We start from the raw sequence: 14,775 nt of genomic DNA on the forward strand, positions 1-14,775 counted from the left end.
ACCGGTGGATCTCGGGTAGGGGGTCCCGAACTGTGCGTCTAGGCGGATGATAACAGGAGACAAGGGACACGATGTTTTTACCCAGGTTCGGGCCCTCTCGATGGAGGTAAAACCCAACTCCTGCTTGATTAATATTGATGATATGGGTAGTACAAGAGTAGATCTACCACGAGATCAAGGAGGCTAAACCCTAAAAGCTAGCCTATGGTATGATTGTTGTTCGTCCTACGTACTAAAACCCTCCGGTTTATATAGACACCGGAGAGGGCTAGGGTTACACAGAGTCGGTTAAAATGGTAGGAGATCTACATATCCATATCGCCAAGCTTGCCTTCCACGCCAAGGAAAGTCCCTTCCGGACACGGGACGAAGTCTTCAATCTTGTATCTTCATAGTCCAGGAGTCCGGCCGAAGGTATAGTCCGGCTATCCGGACACCCCCTAATCCAGGACTCCCTCAGTAGCCCCTGAACCAGGCTTCAATGACGACGAGTCTGGCGCGTGGATTGTCTTCAGCATTGCAAGGCGGGTTCCTCCTCCAAGTACTTCATAGAAGATTTTGAACCCAAAGGTAGTTTCCGGCTCTGCAAAATAAGTTTCCACATATCGCCATAGAGAGAATAATATTTACACAAATCTAATCTGCTGAAGTATTCCATAGCATGACATCACACCACGGCCAAGTCTTTATTCGAATCGCTTTACTGTCCCACCTCAGCGCGTTTAGCGAGGCGGTTTCCTTGGCACGTCTTGTCAAAGCAGAGATCGTGTCCCCTTATTCCAGGATTCTCATCAATACGGGCGTGGGTAACCCAACCGCGCCATTGATTACGACGCTTGGGAGATAAGCGAGTTTTACCAGGCTGGTGGGGACGCATAGTCGCGTCCGCCCATATAAGGGGATAAGGATCCACCTTTTCATCCACGCCTTCTTCCTCCTTTGCCTATCCATTTCTACGCACTCGAGCTCCAGCACCCAAGTCCGCACACCCCACCTCAACCTTCTCCAGCCATGTCCGGAGCGGGAGGCAAGTGGATGGTCTCCTCCGTCACGGAGGGACACATCAAAAAACTGAGGAAGGTCGGATACTTGTCTAACGACATTGCGCACCGGCTTCCCGAAGAGGGGCAGCTCATCTCCACCCCTAGCCCCCACGAGAGGGTGGTGTTCCTCCCCCATTTCCTCCGCGGACTGGGCTTCCCTCTCCACCCATTTGTCCGGGGGCTCATGTTCTACTATGGCCTGGATTTCCACGATCTGGCCCTGAACTTTGTCCTCAACATCTCGGTGTTTATCGTCGTGTGCGAGGCTTTCCTCTACATCAGCCCCCATTTCGGCCTATGGCTCAAGACTTTCAATGTCAAGCCGAAGGTGGTGTGTGGCACCCAGGCGGAGTGCGGAGGCGCCATGGTGGGCAAGATGCCCAACGTCCTATGGCTCGAGGGATCCTTCGTGGAGACCCTAAAGGGGTGGCAATCAGGGTGGTTTTACATCACCGAGCCGCGCGACCCTGAATGGGTCGCAACCCCCGAGTTCCGATCCGGACCCCCTACGTGGCTCACCTCCTGGAAAGAGACGGGCCTGTCGTGGGGTAAAATAGGACGGCTGACCGGACTCCAAACATGCATCCAAACCCTGGTGGACAAGAACCTCAAACATGTCAACGTAGTCCAGGTTATGCTCATCCGCCGGATCTTCCCGTGTCAACAACGGGCTTTCAACCTGTGGGAGTTCGACCCGGCGCAACATCGAACTCTGAGTAGGCTCTTCGACATGATGTACGAAGATGCGTGGAAGGTGCTTTTCAAGGGCGCTGAGGCCCCCACATCTGCTACTGAGGATCGCGGATTCAGCACGCAGTGTCACGCTAGTGCGGTAAGCTGTTTTTACCTTTTACAGGGTATTAGTTTTTCATAGTTTGAGTCCATGCGGGATCTAAGCTCCCTTACCTTTGACAGGATTGGCAGGAGATGTCCGGACAGATCAACTGTCTGGCTCCTTTGCCCGGAGGCCCAGCGGACGCTCGCTTGGCGAAGCTGCTAGTTCCGGCACCCTATGTGGTGCCGGAGAAGAAGGCCAAGAAGAAGGCCACGGGGACTCGAAAGAGTGCCCGGCGCCTGGAGGTGTCGGATTCATCATTCGACGACTCCAAGACGCACTCCTCCCGTGAAGACAAGGAGGAGGAAGAAGAGACCTCTCCCCCTCCAGCGGGGGGAGGGAAGAAAAGGAAGGCCGCCCCAACTGGGGAGGCCGAAGGGTCCAAGAAGGGGAAGACCCTTCCTCTGGACTACTCCACCAATGTCGACGACGGCGAAGAGGAGTGGCCGCACAGGGCCAAGCCCCTGGCGAGATCGTAAGTATTCGGACACCAGAGCAATTCATAGTGTTCCTTTTTTGCACAGCTCCTCCTTACGCCGAATATGACTATGCAGTCCGCCCAAGGCCGGGCTCGACGAGTCGTCGAGCGGCTCCCTGGATTCGTCGGACGTGTATTCACTTCCGCCCGCTACCTCCCCCCACCCTACGGACGACGCCGAGGTGCTGCCCCAACAGGTTCCAAGCCAAGAGGAGGTGGTCCTGGAGGCGCCGCAAGGCAACCTCCCGGACTCCAGGTGCAAAGGGGATAAAACCCCCAAGGTCTCCGAGTCCGGCCTTGAGCCGGACACCACGCCGGAACCTTCGACGGTTCCGGACTCCGGTAGGCAGCCTCCTTCCAAGAGGAGCAAGCCTACTGAGCCGGTGACCTCCGTCCAACCGGAGGCACCGGACAATTTGCTGGAGGTTCTTAACGGCGCCTCCATCGACGAGGAGCACCGCACTATTATGAGTGCGGTGATCCAGAAGGTTCAGTCCACAGCGGACTGACTGAAGCCTGTGCTAGCCTTCTAACAGGCTTTGAGGTAAGTAAAGAATATGTAAAAATATTACCACATAGACAGTAGCCCCTGATGCTCTGTTCGGTGTTCGGAAAGAAAAGCCGAATAGAGGATCTAATAACATTCGCAGGAGTCTAACATAATCAAGTCAATATGCGTATGCAGGCTTTGCTGCTGGCCTCCGCCGCACTGACTGCGGAGGTGGATACGCTGAAGCAAAACCTCGCGCGGTCCGAGAATGAGCTCGGCCATGCCAAGAGGCAACTCGAGGAGAAGGAAGGTAAGTAATACCTTGCGCAAGTATATAGAGAAGATGTGGTTGCAAAAAATGACAGGATCAACATGCTATTATACGGGCCACGACCGAGGCGGCAACCCTTAAGAAAGCGTTGTCTGAGGCCGAAAGCAGAGCGGTCGTGGAGCGCACAGAGAGAGGGAAGCAGGAGGCGCGGGTGGAGGAGTTGCAGAAAGAGCTCCAGGCTCTCGTGAAAAAACACGAGAGTTTGGAGCTTGACTCAAAGATGCAAGCGTCCGAGCTTGCGGCAGCCCTCGAAAGTGCGAAGTCTGCCATGGCCGAAGCCCAGAAAGCCCTCCAAGAAATTGAAGCGATGAAGAAGATAGCGGCGGGTAAGGCATTCATTATGCAAATCAAGCACGTGAAAGTGAATTACTTGTTACTTACCCGAGTCCGGAGCTCTCCAGGAGCATACGCAGATTTGCCCCGCAGTGCGTCTGATGCCGCCGCCTACTACCGATCCGAGGAGGAGAGCTCGACGGAGAAGGTGTTCTGGTCTCAGTATGCTGAGGCCGGACACCTGGTGCCTTTGAGCGACCAGCTGAAGCAAATGGTTGAGCTCGTGGCCGAATAGGCCATAAAGGGCCTCATAGTTCGGCCTTGGCCTGGAGAGGCTCTGCCTGGGAGCTACTTCGGGCTGGTGAGGCGGCTGGTGGATGCCTGTCCACGGCTTGAAGTAATCAAGCGCTCCGTCTGCATCGAAGGTGCCCGTAGGGCGCTTGCCCGTGCTAAAGTGCACTAGGGCAAGATGGATGCGGAGAAGCTGGTGAAGGACGGGCCACCGCCGGGCAAGGAGCATCGTGTCCCGGAAGCGTATTATGAGGGCGTCCTGAAGGGTGCCCGCCTTATAGCGGATGAATGCTCCAAATATGTAATTTTTGAGTAAACTCGCATTTGTGATCCTATACGCTGAAAACTTGTTCATATGCGCTAAGCAACGCTTTTGAATTTAAAATATTACCTTATGTGCGGCCGTTTATAAAATTTGAGAGATGGCGAGTCGTCGGCTTCTGCACCCATGCCACGAGTGCTGGGGTGTTCGGGATAAACATGAGCGCTCTTTTTCCCATTCTTGGGTCCTTCGAGGGAGGCGCTCAACACAACGAACAAGGCAATCGGACTATAATGCTTGAACACTCTCACTTAGCCATAGAATTCTATAATTTTAAATTTCGGCGAAGCCCCTAGTGTTCGGAAGACCGACTTCGGGGCGCTATCCACGCCTAGGCCGGACAAAGCCGACTCCTCGCTCTAAGCGGCATAAGTCTTTAGGGACTCAAAAACCTCTGAAACAGCGACCAGCTCTCGCCTCATCATGACGGTCAGTTTTAGCTTTCTCTACTGAGGTGCTTAGCCCAGATCAATTGGGGCACAATCGCAGTAGTTCTCCTAGTGCTACCTTAGCTGATATAACGGAACGTAAGGTACCAAAACATAGGAGCCGGGCAAACCCAACTATTGACCCAAGACATGATTCGGAGCCGATGCATATAATGCTATAAGTTCGGGGTGCCGCACTTGTGGAAGTGTTTGGACTTCTCACACCGTATTGTGGGGTACTTAAGCCCCTGGCGTATTGGCCGTACCAAAGTGTACGGGTGCAACATGTCATTAATGAACATATATTCGTAAAAAAGAGTAATGCAATTGTAGACGGAAGCTATGCATTGTTTATTTAAAAAAGCTGCGATCAAAGCAGAACGATACAAATAGTGCAATAAGCAAAAGATGGGACTATTTAACATGTCCTTTCCAGGGGCGAGCTGCAGAATGGTATGTGAAACAGGTATATTGCTCATTATAGAGACCACCTTAGAGTTCCATAGTGCGGCGTAGCTTTCTGCTTCCCTGGTTGTAACGTTTGTGCGGAAATTGTATTGCCGGACAAGCCTTCCGAAGAATGGAGTCCTGAAAATAAGAGAAAATTAAGAAATCGGCAGCCCCTAGTGCGGTTTAAGCCGCATTTCGGGCGTGCCATGATGGTGCCCCTCCCCCTGTGCCCATGGTATTTCCAGAGCGTAGTTATGTACGCGCAACACTGGTTTCGCAAGTTCGCGAGGGCTGGGGTTGGGTCCGCATTGCTACGCTTGCTCGGAACATGCCAGGCGGTCTTGTTGTAGGTTACTCCGGGCGCGCTTGACGGCGTCCAGACGTTTAATGGTCGGACTGGAGAATTGCCTTGAGAGGTTGTCTTGTACTTCCGCTACGATGGCCGCCGTATGCTCCTCCGTTCAGAGAGAGCGTTCGGTGTTTCCATTGACCGTGATGACTCCTCGAGGGCCTGGCATTTTGAGCTTGAGGTATGCGTAGTGCGGCACCGCCTTGAACTTGGCAAATGCGGTTCGCCCGAGCAGTGCGTGATAGCCACTGTGGAACGGGACTATGTCGAAGATTAATTCCTCGCTTCGGAAATTATCCGAAGATCCGAAGACCACTTCAAGTGTAACTGAGCCTGTACAGTTGGCCTCTACACCTGGTATGACGCCTTTAAAGGTCGTTTTAGTGGGTTTAATCCTCGAGGTATCGATGCCCATTTTCCGCACTGTATCCTGGTAAAGCATGTTCAGGCTGATGCCGCCGTCCATAAGGACTCTAGTGAGGTGAAATCCGTCAATAATTGGGTCTAGAACCAATGCGGCGAATCCGCCATGACGGATGCTAGTGGGGTGGTCCCTTCGATCAAAAGTGATCGGGCAGGAAGACCATGGGTTGAACTTTGGGGCGACTGGCTCCATCGCATATACATCCCTTAGCGCACGCTTCCGCTCCCTCTTGGGGACGTGGGTTGCGTATATCATGTTCACCATCCGCACTTGTGGGGGAAAACCTTTCTGTCCACTGTTGTTCGGCGGCCGGGGCTCCTCCTCGTCATCGCTATGCAGCCCCTTGTCTCTGCTTTCGGCATTTAACTTGCCTGCCTGCTTGAACACCCAACAATCCATGTTGGTGTGATTGGCTGGTTTTTCGGGGGTGCCATGTATCTGGCATGAGCGGTCGAGTATTCGGTCCAAACTGGACGGGCCCGGAGTATTTCTTTTGAATGGCTTTTTCCGCTAACCGGGTTTAGAGCCTCTGAATCCAGCATTAACTGTCGTATCCTCGGCATTGTCGCCGTTAATGCGGCGCTTTTGCTTGTTGCGACGCGACCTACCACTGCTATCCTTGGTATCCGAATTACTAGGGCTCTTGGTCATGTTATTGCTGTGAGCTAGCCAGCTGTCTTCTCCCGCGCAAAAGCGGGTCATAAGTGTCATGAGGGCTGCCATAGATTTTGGCTTTTCCTATCCTAGGTGCCGTGCAAGCCACTCGTCGCGGATATTATGCTTGAAGGCTGCTAGGGCCTCTGCGTCCGGACTGTCGACGATTTGATTTTTCTTGGTTAGGAACTGTGTCCAGAATTTTCTAGCCGATTCCTCTCGCTGCTGAATTATGTGGCTAAGGTCATCGGCGTCTGGTGGTCACACATAAGTGCCCTAGAAATTGTCGAGGAATGTGGTTTCCAGGTCCTCCCAACAACCAATTGATTCTGCTGGCAAGCTGTTAAGCCAATGTCGAGCTGGTCCTTTAAGCTTGAGAGGGAGGTATTTGATGGCGTGTAGGTCATCACCGCAGGCCATGTGGATATGAAGGAGATAGTCCTCGATCCATACCGCAGGATCTGTTGTGCCATCGTATGATTCGATGTTCACGGGTTTGAAACCCTCGGGGATTTGATGATCCATTACTTCACCTGTGAAGCATAGTGGGTGTGCGGCGCCTCTGTATTGGGCTATATCACGACGCAGCTCAAACGAGCTTTGTCTACTCTGTTCGGCCCGACTGGATTGACTGTATCCGGAGTGACGATTATCGTCTCGTGCCGTGGGGCGCCCATGCGATCCGTAGATCGATCTTGTTTGCCTTGCCTTGTCCTCCAATATATCTCGCAGGTCTGGCGCATTTTCCCGTGCCTTGGTATTTTTTGAGCGGCGTCGGGGTGCGGCTTCAGTGGAGGGCCGAGAGGCCTCTCTGTCGCGGCCACCGGGTGGCCGGTCGGCCGCATCATGCACTGGTGATGTAGGTTTCGGTGCTTCCTCCTCTAATCGGGGTAGCAACATGCGCTTTGGGTAGCTCTTGGAGGGGCGTTCGAGTTCATACTCTTCGGCCGCAAGGACTTCAGTCCATCTGTCGGCTAGCAAATCTTGATCAGCTCTAAGTTGTTGCTGTTTTTTCTTGAGGCTACTCGCCGTGGCCATAAGCCTGTGTTTGAAACACTCTTGTTTGACGGGATCCTCCGGCACGACAAATTCGTCGTCGTCGAGGCTTGCCTCGTCTTCGGAGGGAGGCATATAATCATCGTCCTCGACCTCTCTGTCTGCCGCTCTCTCATGAGGGTTGGCTTCTCCATCCTCCTGTGCTGAATCTTGCTGGAGGTGGTTGTCTTCGGCACTGTCCGGGGTGTTATTATCTCCTGTGTTGGAATCACCATTTTTGCTTTGGCGGGATTTAGAGCGGCGCCGCTGACGCCGGCGCTTCGGCTGCTTCTTGGAGGGGTCATCCTCCGCTGTTCCATCGCCATTGCCTTCTTTTGGGGTGTCCACCATGTATATATCATATGACGAGGTGGCTTTCCAGTGCCCTATAGGCGCTGGTTCTTGATCGTCTCCTGCATCGGCGTCCATACCGTCGATGTCTTCGGAGTCAAAGTCGAGCATGTCGGTTAAATCATCGACAGTGGCTACGAAGTGGGTGGTGGGTGGGTTTTGAATTTCTTCATCATCCGCATCCCAACCTTGCTGACCATAGTCCGGCCAGGGCTCTCCTGATAAAGAGAGAGACTTTACTGAATTTAGAATATCGCCGAAGGGCGAGTGCTGGAAGATGTCCGCGGCGGTGAACTCCATGATCGGCGCCCAATCGGGTTCGATCGGTAGGGGTGCGGAGGGCTCGGAGTCTGGAGAGGAGTCTGGCTCCTTGGAGTCACGGGCTTCGCAGAGAATAGGGCTGGTGTTCGGCTCGATCGCCGTAGAGATTACAGCCCCCGAGGCGGTGTCCAACCACCCATCCTCGATTGGCGCAGTTGGCTCCGAATTAAGTGTCGGAGCTGATGCGGGTGCGGCCTCCAGGGCAATGTTTGGTGGCAGAGCTAGATCATGCCCATCGTGAGAGTGCGGCGCGCTCGGCTGCGGCTCGAATCCGTCGAAGATCAAGTCTCCGCGGAGGTCGGCCGTGTAGCTCAAACTTCCAAATCTGACCTGATGGCCAAGGGCGTAGCTTTCGATCTGCTCTAGATGGCCAAGCGAATTGGCCCGCAGTGCAAAGCCGCCAAATATGAAGATCTGTCCGGGGAGAAAAGTCTCACCCTGGATCACGTCATCGTTGATGATCGGAGGAGCCATCGGGCCTAAAAGTGACGACACAGAGGAACTCTTGATGAAAGCACCAATGTCGGTGTCAAAACCGGCGGATCTTGGGTAGGGGGTCCTGAACTGTGCGTCTAGGCGGATGGTAACAGGAGACAAGGGACACGATGTTTTTACCCAAGTTGGGGCCCTCTCGATGGAGGTAAAACCCTACTCCTGCTTGATTAACATTGATGATATGGGTAGTACAAGAGTAGATCTACCACGACATCAAGGAGGCTAAACCCTAAAAGCTAGCCTATGGTATGATTGTTGTTCGTCCTACGGACTAAAACCCTCCGGTTTATATAGACACCGGAGAGGGCTAGGGTTACACAGACTCGGTTACAATGGTAGGAGATCTACATATCCGTATCACCAAGCTTGCCTTCCACGCCAAGGAAAGTCCCTTCCGGGCACGGGACGAAGTCTTCAATCTTGTATCTTCATAGTCCAGGAGTCCGGCCGAAGATATAGTCCGGCTATCCGGACACCCCCTAATCCAGGACTCCGTCAGTAACCTAACAAGACCTCCAGGTGCAAACACAACATGTTTTCTACCCTTATCTCCAGCAAGTTTATATTTAGCATTCATACGCTCAATGTTTTCCTTAGTTAACTCATGCATTTTTTGAATCAATTCAGCACGTTGTTTAGCATCAAAATTAACCTTCTCCGAAGATGGAAGAGGCAACAAATCAATAGGTGCACGAGGTAGGAAACCATACACATTTTCAAAAGGGCACATCTTAGTAGTAGAATGCAATGATGGAATATAAGCAAATTCAATATGAGGCAAGCATTATTCCCACATTTTCTTATCATTCTTCAAAACAGCCCTAAGCATAGTAGACAATGTTCTATTGACTACTTCAGTTTGTCCATCAGTTTGGGGGTGACAAGTAGTATTAAAAAGCAGTTTAGTCCCCAACTTAGCCCATAAACATCTCCAAAAGTGGCTAAGAAATTTAGTATCACGATCTAAAACAATAGTATTTGGCACACCATGCAAGCGAATAATTTCACGAAAGAACAAATCAACAACATTAACAACATCATCGCTTTTATGACATGGTATAAAGTGTGCCATTTTCGAGGATCTATCCACGATAACAAATATGCTATCCCTCCCCTTATTTGTTCGAGGTAAACCTAAAACAAAGTCCATAGATATATCCTTCCAAGGAACACTAGGTATAGGCAAAGGCATATATAAACCATCAAGATTGAGTCGTGACTTATTTTTTGACATGTGGTGCAGCGAGCAACAAAACGCTCAACATCCCGTCTTATCATTGGCCAAAAGAAATGTGTAGCAAGTATATCCTCCGCCTTCTTCACGCCAAAGTGTCCCATTAATCCTCCTCCATGCGCCTCCTGCAATAACAAAAGAGGAACGGAGCTAGCTGGAATGCATAGCTTGATAGCCCGAAACACAAATCCATCATTAATGATGAACTTGTTCCATGTTCTCCCTTCCTTAAAATTCTGCAAATACATCTTTAAATTCAGCATCATGCACATATTGATCTTTGATGGTCTCCAAACCAAAAATTTTGAAGTCAAGTTATGAAAGCATAGTATAACGACGAGACAATGCATCAGCAATAACAATTTCTTTACCCTTCTTGTGTTTAATGACATAAGGGAAAGTCTCAATGAATTCAACCCATTTAGCATGTCTACGGTTCAGTTTTGCTTGACTTTTAATATGTTTCAAAGATTCATGATCAGAATGTATAACAAATTTTTTGGGCCATAAATAATGTTGCCATGTTTCTAAGGTCCGAACAAGAGCATATAATTCTTTATCATAAGTAGAATAGTTCAAACTAGCCCCACTCAATTTTTCAGAAAAGTATGCAAGAGGTTTGCCATCTTGTAATAACACACCTCCTAATCTAATTCCAGTAGCATCACATTCAAGCTCAAAAGTCTTGTTAAAATCAGGAAGTTGGAGTAAAGGAGCATGTGTCAACTTATCTTTCAATACCGTGAAGGTTTCTTCCTGTGCGGTACCCCAAACAAAAGGCACATCCTTCTTTGTAATCCCATTGAGAGGTGCAGCAATGGTGCTGAAATCTCTCACAAAACGCCTATAGAAACCAGCGAGTCCAAGAAAACTCCTCACTTGTGTGACCATTTTGGGCTGCGGCCAACTCTCAATAGCTTCAATCTTGGCTTTATCAACTTCAATTCCCTGTGGATTAACAACATAGCCAAGAAAAGATACTCGGTCGGTGCAAAAGGTGACCATCGGATCATTTTGTGCAGTTCAACTAAAATCGAGATGAGCATCCCTGTGGCAAAGAAATTTAAGAAGCCTGATTAGAATAAGATTACTGGAACTAGTTGATGAGACATAAACTCATCACAAATACCATACATAGAAGCCAGTAGAGGTATGTGCGGGGAAAAGAAGTAGAGAAATATCCACATGGAGTGATGTGGGCAGCTGGAGCAGTGGTGCAAGCCGGCTGTAAAGGAAGTTGTACCTGAGGGATGTCGGGACATAGCTCAACCTAGAGGAGGGTGCAGGGAGGCGGCAACTGCCCACGTCACAGCAGTGAGCAAGGGACGAAGGAAACCTCACCGGCTTTGTGAGAGAGAACAGCGGGGACCCCTGATCGGGACATGCCGACAGTGGGTTTTCGCCGTCGGCGACGGCGACCGCATCTACACTAAGCACCCAACCCTTCCCCTGGTGGATGCGATCCGCCCGGATGTTAGAGATGTGTCCATAGTCGTTTTGTGCGAGAGAGTGTGAAGAGAGCAACCCCAGCAAGCAACCGTGTAGGCTCGTCCTGGCTATGTATATAGTGGAGCGGTTTCCTTTTCTCTCCATATGAACCTATTTATATTGTGTATGTGCCACTAAAGAAAAAAACTTTATTTATAAATGACGTGGCACCGTTCATGCGTGGTTCCCGACCCTCCATTATATATAAGTGAGTAACTACTGCTAGACGCATCAAATTATAACATGGGCTGCATCATCTTACAGAAATGAGCTCCATCGTGTCACGTGTGTGGTTGGAGAAGACGCAAAAGACGCAAAGAGTGCTACTAGTACACTACGTGCATGGGTGCGTGCACCTCTTCTCTTCGAGCATGGTTATTAAAAGTATAGCCCACTATTGTACTACAACGTGGTTATTATATATAGGCAAAGAATATAGGCTGTAATAATGACTAGTAAGCCATGAAATCCAGAGGCCCACCTTTCTCTATGTTTGACCGAGGAAGCAGCCATCATTTCGCTCCTCGTTGAATATCCATCCGCTGCTACCTCTGCGAATAAATAAAAATCCGCTTCTACATCCATAGCATGGTTAATAATATAGCCATGTCAATCACGAGGTAGAAATATCATTCACAGATACAATAGGGCTGGATCTAAGGCTAGTGATTTTTTTTACTTTGTCTCTTTCTCTTTTTGTCTCATTTACTCATTTTACACAGGAGCATGTGTAGAGGATGGCTATTCCTTTCGATGGGACTTGTTCATGGGGTTTAAGACTAAGCAGCTCCGAATTATGCCCGCTGCCCACCACTCTGAATCATGCCATCTATGATAGGGTATAGTCCCATTGCAACGATGAGGTCCACTAGGTCTAGCACGTCCTGTAAGAAGAGACTGTCACACAAAACATACATCTTGTTGCCTTCTTCCTCGTACAGTACGTACCACTGGTACGTACTACTAGTACTACTACTCATTCTCCTATACACCTTGCGCTTGGCATCTCCAAAATATTAACCTTGTGATTAGCTGTTCGCCTCTTCGGGAAGTCGAGCAATAATGGTACTGCAGTATATATCGTTCTGGCTATATGAGACCGAATGAATTGCTGCACGTCCACCACTTGGGCAAGGATCGAGGGTTGAGGGGCGAGGGAGAGTGCGTACTATTACGTCTGTTTCAATATGGACTACATACGGAGCAAAATGAGTGAATCTACACTCTAAAATATGTCTATATACATCAGTGTTTGGAGTATGTACTAGTGGAGTAGTTCATATTGAAATCTACTAAAGGACATATATTCCAAACAATATGATAATCTCTCTAACCAAGGTAGCGACGAGGAGTAAACGGAGGGAGTAGTAAATTTTTCTCCTCGTCTTGCGAGCCACCGTGCGCGTGGGTGAGGGAGCGGGCGTAAGGCGTACTAGTAAGAAAGCTTCACCTCGTCCTGCGAGCCGCCGCTCCCATGGGTGGGGGAGACAGCGTACTAAGCAAGCTTCTCCTCATTCTGTGAGTTGACGGGACACATCAAAAGTAATACGTATAGAGCATCTCGAGTGTATAGAGCCTTGCCTCTAAGGTAGGCCCCACATGGTTTGCCTCTTTTTTAACATAATGCGTCAAGTTGCAATTTGTTTGTTCACCCATGGTAGATGATCCTCCATCAAGTGGAGAACCAGTACACGTGTCAAATTACCACGTGGGTTGCCTTTTCGTACAAAAATGAGCTCCACCGTGTACCCGCGCAGGTGTGGTTGGGAAAGAGACGGGAATAGGTGTGCCGTGTGTGCACCTCTTCTCTTCGTGCATGTCCCCCACCTACGTGGGTGTGTGTGAGAGTGATACAAACCTAGACAGATTGCATGTGCGTTTGTGAGTGTTTTTTGTTGGGGGATGATTTCGTGAATGTATTTGTGGGAATATGTGTCGATGACATCTCAAACAAAAATTTGACACATGCAATGTGTGTGAAATAGAGGCCTATCTATATCTTATATAGAGGGAGCGATCCACGAGAAGAGAGGAAGGGGTCATAGATATCGATAGAGTCGAAGAGAGGATCGGGTGGGTGGGTGCGAGATCGATGAAGAGAGCAATCGAAATTGTGTGTGTGTGCAAGTCAAAGATATAGGGCAAATGACCTACCACAATGTCAGAGGGCACATGGAAAGTTTGTGTGCGGTAGGGAGACATGACTAGAGCGCTCGATGTATCGGTGTGTGGGGGGGGGGGAGGGGGAGGCAGAGGCCTAACTAGAGAGGTAGAACGACTCGTATATGTGTTGAGAAGGAGAGACCTAGCTATGTCTTGAGGGAGATCGGTCGACATCCATACATAAATGAAGGACGGGAAATAGGTTGGGACAGTGAGAGAGAGACTAGAGAGAGAGGGGGAGAGGGGTAGAGTGTTGGATGGGTGATGGAGTTGCTTCTCGAAGATGGTGGGAGAGGCCTACTAGACAAACAAAGGGTAGAACTGTAATATTATCAATAAGAGTGGGGATGTGTTTCTGTGTGTGCCTGTGTGTGATAGATGTGTCGGGACGCATGCATGGATGATGAAAGCGAACCATGTGTTTGGTAAGCAAACCTAACTAGATCGGTAGATCAATTGTTGTTTCTCAGAGGAAGGGAGAGACCTAACTAATGAGGTAGATCGATCAATGCGTGGGGAAAAACGAGTTATAAGGACCTAGCTAGCTATATGTATGGAGGGATATCGGTCGGTGTACATCCATTTGTTAGAGGCAAATAAGGCCCATCGAGATGGATAGATAGAGAGAATGGAGCTAGGAGGTGGTGCGAGAGGCCGAGCTACTAGCTAGATAGGGGGAGGAGTGTGCGATTGTGACATCGATGAAAAGAGGGGCGAGAGTTTACATGTGTGTGGGACCGTATGAGAGACACGAGGCATGGACACAGAAAAGAGGAGATGGAAGGTGCATGTGTATGTTGTAGGTAGACATTTATGGAGAGGTTTATCGATCGGTGTGTGTCAGAAAGGAGTTGTGGAGACTATGGGAGAACGAACTAAAGAAAAAAAATGAATGTGAGTGATGGATAGAATGCTGAGGGAGGGGCAGGGCGAGGAGGGCGTGTGCATGCACGAGGGAAATATAGTGCTAGCTACAAATGTAGGGTGTAAGAGACTAACAAAGATCATAATTTGATATGAAAGTGGATTCATATATTTGAATAGGAGATCATAGTGTTATAAACATATGCATGCATGGATATAGCGGTGATACGCATGTTGTGGTTTTGCACATATTATACCATAATGTGATAATCATGGCGTTTGCAACTCACAGCTAAATGTCGAACAATCTAAACCATACTATACATCGAACAATCTCACATTTTATTTGAATTTGTTGATAATGTGTGGTGTTTGCAGCTTACAACTAAATATCGAACAGTCTAAACAATACTATATATCGAGTAATCTCACATTTTATTTGAATTTGTGGTAATG

Source organism: Triticum urartu, chromosome 4A (assembly GCF_056163025.1).
Source record: "Triticum urartu cultivar PI428250 chromosome 4A, HENAU_Tu73, whole genome shotgun sequence".
NCBI lineage: Eukaryota > Viridiplantae > Streptophyta > Magnoliopsida > Poales > Poaceae > Triticum > Triticum urartu.